Below are 11696 nucleotides of genomic sequence, written 5' to 3' on the forward strand. Positions count from 1 at the left end.
TTTTGAGAAGTTTTTTTGTTGTTGTTCTTTTTGTTTTGTTTTGCTTTCAGGAAACATTGCACTTGAAGTTGTAAGGATGAACATATCTGCTTAACCGTTTGGTGCTTTGGTTAGTAAAACAGAAATCAGCAGTTATAAATTTAAATATCTGGATAGGATCTATCAGGTGACACACATTTATGAATTGTGAACCAGGAAAGTATAAACCAGTAGAGAAGAGGTGATGTCCATGGCAGCTGTAAAGACCTGCCATGCCTAAAGGTATTCAAAATAAAAGAATAACAATGGCAATTACAATAATAATAAATAACAGCAACAACAATGGAATTTAACTTTGGATCAGCCAAACCTGTGGTCTAAATTCAGCCCTTCTGACACCAGTTTTTTACCCCTGGGGAGATTGTGTCTTTGAACTGATAGCACTTTCCAGACACTCTCAAGAGCTTCAAATACACATCACAGAATCCTTCAACAAAATAACTTTTTACAATGATATTCTTTTACAGTGGGAAGATTCTCCTGATTGGTGATTCATTCTGGCTGATGTGTGAGATCTGAAATGATAGTTTCAAACAGATTGTTGTCAAATAGACCTGGACTTTGATTCCAAGCTCTGCCATTTAGACTCATGTGACTTTTGTCACTGAACCTTTCTGAGCCCCATTTTTCTCCTGTGTAATGATGGGGAAGAGGGTGCACCAAGGCTCAGCAGAGCAATAACGATACAGTTAAGGAGTAGATGTCAGTAGGGTACAGGTCAGTGGCTCAAGCATTATACCAGAATCCCTAAGTCTGGGGCTTACAGCTTGCCTGGCTGAGAATCAGAGTCAAAGATACACAGATTCAAGTGGAAGAGAAACAGCGAAAAACTGGAAGGGGTGTTGGCCATGCACAGACTACTAGAACCTTCTGGAGCTATGCAGCTGAGGATAACACTTTCTTCTGTGCTGTTCCTGGGCCTTACAGATCAGAAAAAAAATTATCTTCTGATTGAAAAGTCAAGTCTTTGGGATCACAGTTGGTTTGCATCCCCCTCCTTAGATGATCTGGGGAAAGAGCAATTTTCAAGGATCAAGCCCCTTGTTCTGGCTTTTTCATCATGTGCAGAGCAACTGGAAAGGAGCCTGACCTTTGACCTTATTAGCCAGGCACCAACCTATGAGCCACCAGCTGCACTCCGAGTCCATGGGCAGTCACACCAGATATTTGCCTCATCATTATCTACCATCCTATTCTTTGCCAATCATTTATCCATGTTGTTTCTGTGTTAGTTGTTATTTTAGGCTACATAAAGGCTCATTGAAATAATAGGAGTCTGAAAATAAATTGTGTTTTTAGGATAACTCTTTATGTTTGCTGTCTTTGTTAAGTCTTACTTACTTTTATGATTTTTTGGGGTCAGAATTTCAACTTAACTTATCGTTTCCTGACTTGAGACCTGGATTCTTGAGCATATGTAGGAATCATCTAGGGATATGATTAAAATGCAGAATCTGATTCAGCAGGCCTAGGATGGGGGCTGAGATTCTGCATTTCTAGCAAGTGCCTGGATGATGGTGATACTACCTGTCCACAGACCAAACTCTGAACCATAGGAATTTAGATATGTTTTCTTTTTTTTTTTAGATATGTTTTCTTAATGTCTGTTAGCTTTATTTATCAAATCTGTAAGTGGGTTTAATAACAACCACCTTACAAGGTTTAGGGGAATATTAATACAAGTTAAAATATGGCCCATTTATAAATGGATATTAAGTGGGTAAAATACAAAACCCAAGATTATAGGACAAAGGAATACTTTGCTATGATAATCTAAGAAAGTACTCTGCAAAAAAATTGAATAACCAAAGGGACTTTGGAAGAGTAGTACTTACTACCAAAAGACAGAGCAGATCTCACTATATGTCCCTTTAATGTTTCTCTTCACACAAGAATAGCAGGGAGAAAACAAGCCATTCTAAGAAACATGAGGCTACCACCACAACAACACCCAAAAGGAAGGACTGTGCCTCCTCAACAGCCAGCATCTGAAAGACCTACCAAAGTGGAAATAACTATTAGCTCTGTACAAAAACTGTGAAGACTGAACTTAGAATGATGAAAGAGAGATTGAAGATTCTAGAAGGGAACGTCAACATGGGGTTAAGAAAGTGGTCAGGCTAGGCTGGATCACTTGAGAAGAGGTCTGGATTGAAAACCAGGAATGCAGACCAAGAAATTGACAGATCAAATCAATGACTATAGGAATTTATTTAAAAAAATATTTTATTTATTTATTTGAAAGAGCCAGCAAGAAATAGAGAGCATGAGCATTGTGATGAGCAGAAGTATACTCCCCACTGAGCAGGGAGTCCAGTGCGGGGCTCGATCCTGGGATCCCAGGATCATGACCTGAGCTGAAAGCAGACACTTAAACAACTGAGCCACCCAGACATCTCATGACTATAGGAATTTTTGAAAAGTCAGTTTTTGGACTTTGGAAAGGTACATTCATGTAGTGTGGGCAGCCCCTACCTCCCCACTGTCATCCACCACAATATTTTTGGGTGAAATATATGGCTGATCACACTGAATAGGAAAAATAGAAACTGTACCAATAGCATCATGGTGGTATGCATCAAGTTCTGTCACCAAAGAAATCATGGAGAAATAAAACTTGGGGAGTTTGGAGTTACAGATGAGGAATTATAGATCTTCTCTTTTTTGAGATGAGCTTGATAGTGATTACCAAAGCCAAACTGCAGCTGGGTCTGTTTGTTACTCAGCACTGCTCTCTCTCACTGACCCATCCATGTGAGTATGTTAACACTTCATTAACCTGTCAGTACATGTCATAGAAGAGTTTAGTCATTTTTTCCACTAAGTCTCTTTATTAAAGTTTAACCCCTTATGTCAAAATCTCTGTGCTTACTGAGACATGTGTCCTAAATATAACTTGGGAGACATGCCCCAATAGAAAGGAAGTGAATCCCACAGTACTGGGCCACAGGAGCAGTAGCCTGAAAGGAACATGCCCTACTGCCACTCTGGGAGCCTCTGATGCCTTTTGTGAATTATCATGATGGCCTGGATGTGGTAAATGTTCTTGCAAAACAGCATGCCCTCCCTCCCTCTGCCACAGATGGTCTATTTCCCAATCTACTGCTAGCATAAGGGGAAACTTTCACCTTTCTATATACACCTGTCTGAGGCATATTTTGTATCTCCTATAATGAGGAAGGATTTTTTTTAGAAGATCACTTACTTCACTACTATAGACTCACTACTTGAAAACACCATTTCAATTTCTTGTGCTTGATTGTGATTTACTAATCTCATCTGAAATTTCCCCAAACTCTTTATGTATTTTATAGCTTTTTCTGGCTTGTTAGTTTAAAATCACATCCTTGTCTTTTATTTAAAAGGAATATTTTCCATTTTCTAATTTAGAGGACAGTTAATGGAATATTCCAGTTAAGATTTGGATGCTCTCCTTTTGGTACATTGCTGCCTAGGGGTGTGTGTGTGTGTGTGTGTGTGTGTGTGTGTGTGTGTATTTTTAAATATTTGTTTTTGATGTAAAATGCCAGGAAATGGATTGCCATGAGAATGTGTACAAAAGATCAGAGAGGTGTGAAGAACCAAGATTTTAAACCAACTTCTCTTGGTTCTATGTAAATTAATTCCCTAATGTAAGGTTACAACATTTATATATTTTTTTTAACAAAAAGAAATCTCCCTGGTGTCAAAGTACTAACTTTACAATTCTCTTTTCACCCTTGCCAACTCCCAGCAATGGTGTCAAATTTAATTAACTTGTGGCTTAACCACATTTACAGTGTTCCTGATCCAGTTTCTATTAAGCAAGTGATTCAAAGTGAGGGTCAAGGCTATTTTTCCCCCAAGTGAGTCACAAAAAGTACTTTGCTGTGTAGGTGGACATAAAATCAGTGAAAATATGCAAAGTCACTGAGTTCATAATGGATTCTCTTATTTAAAAAAAAAAAAAAGGGTTTCAAATGAGTTTTCTGTTTTTAATTTCCCAAATGAATGTAGAAGAAATGGCAATACGGTCATAGATTGGAAGAAAGTCCAACATTTGGTTCTCCTTTTTTTTTTTCTCTAACTGTGCTTATTACCAATGTAGCAGAGATGATCCTGAACTCTAATTCCTGATTCTAATCCAGTTTTAAGTGGTTAGATAACAGTCTACTCTAATGAAAAGTTATCACTGTTTCATTCATTATGAAATCCTGTAAGAATGGTGAATATTGAATTTGAAACATTTAGTTTTGTTTAAGAAATTGACATGATGATGGTTAAGGTAAGATTCAGAGCTATTGCCAAAGTGTGTGTGTGTGTGTGTGTGTGTAGAGAGAGAGAGAGAGAGAGATTCACTTTTTATAAAAAAGGGAAAAAAATTCATCATTATGGTTGCCCTCACAAAAATAAAACTGCTTATGACAAAGAAAATCAAGTCACCTTCTTAATTTCTACCACTTTATACAGCATATATCTAAAATTTTCATCATAGTTCAGAAGAACGCTGTTGGGTTTCCCTTCAAATGACCTAAATTACGGCAGAGGTTATACTTGTAAAGGCCAGTACTCAAAGCAGACAAGTGCTTTTCAGAAGTAAAATTGTAGTAATTAAAAAAAACTTTCTGACTTCATTGTTTTCACAATACACACATGAATGAAGTTCAGAACTTGAAAAATTCTGTGTTATTCATATAGCAGTTTTGCTAGAAAAGTGGTTAAGGGAAAAACCAGAATAACTGCAAATAAAAATGCCACATATGGAAATGCCTTCTAATTATTTTTCTGATACAGAACCTGCATGCTGAAAAGAGACATGTTCTCATGATCTGTGTGTGAACAATACTTGGTCTTAAGGCTAGGTATCTGGAAGCCCACATGCTCACCCCCCTAGAGTAAACACAGAGCCCAAGAACGAGAAAAATCGCAATACCAAGTCCCTCCTTGTGAGGTCACCCACTGCTAATGAGCACTGTAATGAGCATAGAGATTCACACAGATTAGGCATCAGCCTGTTTCAATACTCACCCACCAGGGTCCCCTCGAGGGAAGCTACTTAGACTAGAGCCTAATAAAGACATCTGTGCTTGTCTCCACTCAGATGCAGCTCCTAAAGAAACAACCATTTGTAAGATTCTTTTTTCACATGCCATCATGTTCTCACACATTAAAAAAAAAAAGTCAAAATGATTGTAGGTTAAAATGTTTGGACATTATATTCTCTGGGATGAACCATTATTTCTTTGATGACATAATTCTTTTTTAATCTCCTATGGATTCTTTATAAAATATGAAACAAATGCTTCTTCCCACTAAGTGGTATTGGAGCAGAGAGTAACTAACGTTCCCAGTCTCTAATTATACCCACAAATAGAAAATAAGACGGGACCTTGGTCCCACTGAAATATCCAGCCTTTGTAATACTGACTGAAATGTCAAACTCACCTTCAGACACTCAGAAAGCATTGCCTTAATTGTTCTATAAAATCAGAGAGCAAATTTGTTTGTATTCTGATATTTAGGAAAAGACAAAGTGCGCTTTAGTCTTATTTCATAGGAGGGTTATCTAGGAGTCTCATCATAAAACATACACTTTTTAAAATATTGATACGCAGATATGCAAGGGTATGTGCAAATATACACAGAATTTGTTCCAATGGCATCACATACTTATTTAACTGGGATTAATATTATCCCATATGCTACAGCCATTGTTATTTGAAATGGAGAAGTCGGTGCACTTGGATTTACATCCAATGGTCAGCCATCAGAGGAGGGAGAGCAAATAGTACAATTCACCAGCTCTGATCCCTGCTCTGGGGGTGGGGAGAGTAGACATGTCAACAAATTAATAAATAAAAAATCTGAGCAAAACAGATTCCTCTTTTTAAGGCTCTACTCAGCAATGTTAGGTACAAAATTAACATTTATGTCTGACTCCAAAAATGTTATCACTAAAGGCACTAATGCCTTCACATATTTACCAACCCTTTGTGTTGTCCATTTTCTTTAATCTCATTATTTTAATTCATATTGTAGCATCTTGTGGTAATTTTGCTTTTCATGAGCACCTTTTAATGTGCCTATTCTTTTGTCCTATTTTTATTGGATTATTGAATTATTGTCCCTTTTCTTGAATTGTAAGTTTTCTTTATCCAATCTGAATATGAGACGTTTACAGAGACATACTTTCCAAATTCTTCCTCATGGTCTCTGGTTTTTTCTTTTCATTTTCTTAATGATGTCTTTCTAAGAGAACAAGCAGTTCTATTTTAATAGTTTGCTCTTGTCACAGAAACAACTAGAAAAAGAATGTAAGCTCTGAATAAAGCTTACTAACTCCACATACTGAATGGAAATTTAACAAAAAAGATGGGAATTTTGTTGAGACAAGCCAATTCCTTGAGGATTTTACCCCTAGCCCATTGTCTGTTGCATTAATACTACTCATGCCATATTTCTTGGTGATTTCAGTATTTATGTAGTTTATGACAGAATTAACATAACTTAATTCTCCTTTTATCTGCTTTTCTCCTAGTCCAATGGATTCACCTTCTCAAAACTCTGTCCCAAGCCCTCCATGTCTCCTTGACTCATGAACTAAAAAGAGCACCAGGCTCAGCTTTGTGTCTCTTTCTCTCTCTTTTTTTCTCACTCCCCAGGGAAAAGCAGTTACTCATTTGAACTTAATACTACTTAAAAAAAATATGACTCCCAAATCTCCTCCTCATTATTCATATAATTTCCAGGCAGAAAAGCAATTAAACTTATCAAGCAAAGTTTGGACATTCCATGGATCTAAGTCCAGAATGTAATGAGGACTTTTATAATAGGCTACATAACAGACCCCAAAGATATCAGGTTCTAATTCCTATTATGTTATTTTAAAAGTTAATCACTAGACAAATGTGATTAAATTGAGACCTTGAGATGGAAAGATGATCCTGGATTATCTAGTTGACTTTAACTATGATCACAAGAGTCCTTATAAGAGAAAGGCAGAGAGGTATCTGGACACACATGAAGGATAATGTAATATAAAAATACAGCCGGCGATCGGAGTAATGTGACCACAAGCCAAAGAATATCAAAAGTCACCAGAAGCTGGGAGATGCAAGGATTATCTTCTCGAATCTCAAGAAACATTACAGACTTGGAAATAGCTTAATTTAAATCTAGTGATACTTATTTGGGGCTTTTAAACATAAGAATTGTAGGAGAATATATTTGTTATCTCAAGCCACCCAGTTTGTGATAAGTTGTTACAGCAGCCACAGAAAGCTGATACAACTTACCCTGGGTTTGTGTTGGCACAGCAATGATTGGGCACAGATGGGGATGTCCAGTTGGACTGATTAACAATTCCCTGATTAACAGTAATGATGTTAATAAAAATTATAGATTACCCTAGAATATCAGGATGAGGAATTCTCAAACTGCAGGCTGGTATTGATTTCATTGGGGGCATAATAATGTTCTAGATATATGTATCTTTCGATAGTACATCTTCTCTCTAAAGATAAGATCAATACATATGATTGCACACATATGATGACCATAATGTCACACTTCCTTTTACAACAGCAATATAGTAATCTCAGTGTTGCTGTCATGTTTTTATTAAATAGTAAGACAGTACATTTCAGGCTTGTTGTCTCCAAGTATAGGCCTATATGAGAATATAGGATCCAGATCCACCAAAGTAACATAAATTCAACATGACAACCTATAAACAGAACTTCAAAGTACTGTGAAATTAATAAGTAAATGCAATGAGTATCTACATTCCAGAAGAATAAATTCAAAGTAATCTACAAAAAATAAAGTATGAAATGAGGCCATGTGAATTGATAACAAGTGATCCAGGGTAGGCATCCAGAAACCTGAGATTCTCCTTTGAGTTTTGGATACTTGTTGTGTCACTTTGAACTTGCCCTTTAACAACTCTGGGACATATATCTCCCTCACCTAGAAAACTCAATCTTAACTACAAATATTTCCAAATCAAACAATGTATTATTTTTACAATTTCTTGTGCCTATTGCTTTCAAGATGTATTTTCTTCATAAATGAACTTTATTTCAGCACCACACAGTCAGGAAGGGGTACCTTGCATTTCTTTCTTGCTGGCCTTTCTACCTTTGGCCAAAGTTGAGCTCAGATGCCTACCTTGCAGAGAAAGCAGGATCCCATTGGATTATCTTGTTTCCCAGGGACTCAGTAACACTACACTTGGTTCTACTGTTCACATGGATCTCAGAGGAACAAGATCTTTCTTTCCTAGTTTTTAGCTACTGTAGAACTCTCACATTGAATTTCTTCCCCATCCCTTGGCAGAACTTAGGTTCAGAGACAGAATAATGTTTGTAAGAGTTAATTGGATAGGATAACTATACTCCATTTTTGTTAAAGTCAGCACTGAGATTTAAGCCACCTACCTCTGACATCAGATCCTTTTTTAAAAAGTTCATTTAGTAACATATGTTTACCAATGCACTTCTGTTTAGTTCTAGTATTCATGTTAGGTCCTTGACCAAGTCCACACTTCTGATAGAAAGGAAAAACCACCATCAGCATCAATGATTAAGACACTGAAGATGAACAAAATAGAGTGTACAAAAGGTATTTTAAATTTATCTGCATAGAGAAGGACAATAAAGAATGTTTCAAAAGGCAAACATAAATGTTTTTACAAACAATTATGAAAAATATTTAAAATGTTTGCTAACAATCAAACCCAATTACTAAATGTACTGAAGAATTATCTAAGATGCATTAACATGTATGATCTAGAGTTCACTGTTATGACTATCTTTATTTCAGACACCTATTAATTAGATTTTCCTATATTTCTCAGTTATAAAATACATTTAATCAATACACTTTTGAGATCATGTTAGCAAAACATTCCTTTTTATTATGAAATGTTACATATATTAAACTTAAATCAGTACATATTTCTTACATTTCTCATTTGTAAATTTTATGATTGCTTTGTTGAGTATGGCCAAAGGTCAAAGTGAAAGAATTATGAAATTATTCATGTAGAATATGTGCACCATGGAAGATTTTCATAGGATTATGACCTTAGGGTCTGAGGATAATGAGTTGGATTTTACTCCTTACCATGGCACCAATTTTAGTAGAGCAAACTAAATATTTTTGGGAAAGTTTGCTCACATTAATAAATTGATGGATGTCATAGTGGAGCTATGACATAGAAGAAAGGGAGAGCAAGTTTCTGGAACATGGTGACATGAATAAGGATGGCCTCTTTTCCTTAAAACAAATGGCTGTTGAGGAAAATACAAAACTGGGTTCAATTGAAATATTAGGCTGTGTTAGGGCTTCTGAGAAAAGAATCAGCATAGGCACTGTCTCTCTCTCCTATATCTCCAAGACAGCTTGGGAGATCAGTTTTAAAAGCCCAGATAGATGAACTTATAGTATGACAGCCTGAGAAATAATGCAGATGAACTCCCAAATGATGCTGGTGAAAACTGTAAAAAATGAACTGTAAAGTCCCTGGAAATGGTCCTAAGGACATACAAAAAATGAAGAAATATTTAATTGGGAGAACCTACTAAAACTTGGTAAGAACATTGAGTCTGCAGTGTTTGAACATGGCCCATTCCCTCCATCCCACATCTCAGAGGGATGGGGACTTTACTCCAGTAGGGTGCAGTCAAGAGTACAGGGCTCCCTCTCCAACAGCAACCAGTTGAAGGGCTACGGTATCTTTCCAGGAGAGGAAGGCATCAATAATGTTCATCATGCTTCAGTTATGTGTTTCAAAGACTGTGTTCCAGCCAAGTATAGTCAAAAGATGAGGGTTCAGTTTTTCTGCCCTGTTCCCACTTGTCAGATGGAGGATCTGTCTTAAGTGAAGCACATTGAGAATATTGGGTCCCTGATCACCTTAATTCTAATTTGTACCATTTTGAGAGAAGTAGTTGGAAAAGACGAAAGGCCACAACCTAGTCTAATAACTCTCTACCCCAAGTTGAAAGCCTACCTTATTAGGGGTATTAATCAGAAAAAAAGTACTGTATTATCCCCATCCTCAGCTCCAGAGCCTTGACTCATATATTTTATCCCAGGGCAGAGGCAGGACATTAAACAAAGAGCCCTGAATCTCTTCTCAAGAAACTGGTTTAATTGCAACAGAGTGTAATGTATTAAACCCAGAAGAATTTTCAAAACAATGGGAGGTGTGATCAAGAGTAATTAAAAGGAAACTGGATAATTCCTTAGAAATATAAGCTAAACCATTATCTGACTAATTTTCCAGAAAAACAAAACAAAACAGGAAACAGAAAGCTAAGGAGAACCTTTCTGTGGTCAAAATAATCTCAAACACAGACCTCAAAAACTGTCCCTGTAAAGGAACCAGAGTTTTATTGGATAAATCTGTGGAGAAATTTATAACTCAGGTTTATTGTTGAAAATGACAGAGAAGTCAGAAATGAGTGGAACTTAACAGCAGGATGTGTCAAAGAAAACAGGGAGAAAAAAAAATGCTAGAACCATCATCATCCCAGGATGACAATGCTCATGCTCAAGACTCCACCTTTAAGGGGCAACACAGAGGCTCACACTGTGACTTTGCTAAAATAATCCAGCTAGTCATTTAAAAATTTGTAAAGGCATAACAATAACAAGTCCCAGAGGGATGGGATTGGGGACAATATCCGAATTTGCTATAATGTATTATTTAAATGTTTAGCCTCCCTTCTAGATAGATAGATAGATATTGAATAAGGACGAGTGGACACTTAAAAAATCCCTTATAATAACTGTATCACTATGGTATTGCCCCAATTGTATCAATATGATATGTATTTATTTCATGCAAATAAATAGGAAGCTTTTTTTTTTTAAGATTTTATTTATTTATTCAGGAGAGACACACAGAGAGAGGCAGAGACACAGGCAAAGAGAGGAGCAGGCCCCATGCAAGGAGCCCAACGTAGGACTCGATCCCGGGTCTCCAGGATCATGCCTCGGGCGGAAGCCAGGTGCTAAACCGCTGAGCCACCCAGGGATCCCAGAAATAGGAAGTTTTGATACATCCACAGAAAAAGTAATGAGGCAACAGGAAAATAGAAATGCCTTTAAGATGGACCAGATGTTGGGAACCCTGGGTGGTGCAGCAGTTTAGCGCCTGCCTTTGGCCCAGGGCGCGATCCTGGAGACCCGAGATCAAATCCCACATCGGGCTCCCGGTGCATGGAGCCTGCTTCTCCCTCTGCCTATGTCTCTGCCTCTCTCTCTCTCTCTCTCTCTCTCTCTCTCTGTGACTATCATAAATAAGTAAAAAATTAAAAAATTAAAAAAAAAGATGGACGAGATGTTAGGTTTAACAGAGACGTCAAAGTAACCATTATAAGTATGCTCAAAAACTAGAGAAAGGCATGCTGAAAGAAGTGAAAAGGATATGATGATAATGTTGCGAGAAATAAGAAATATCAAAAAAGACAAATATTTTAAAAACTAGAAATCTTGAAGCTGAAAAGTATAATAATTGAAAGAAAAACCCACTAGAAGGATTCAACAGTAGATTTGAACTGGCAGAAGAAAGAATTAATGAACGTGAAGATAAACCAATAGAGATTATGCAACCTAATAATAAAGAGAAAAAAGAAAATGAATAGAGAGGCCCAGAGAAATGTGGGGCA

The sequence above is a fragment of the Canis lupus genome, chromosome 2 (genome assembly GCF_048164855.1).
Source record: "Canis lupus baileyi chromosome 2, mCanLup2.hap1, whole genome shotgun sequence".
Classification (NCBI taxonomy): Eukaryota; Metazoa; Chordata; class Mammalia; order Carnivora; family Canidae; genus Canis; species Canis lupus.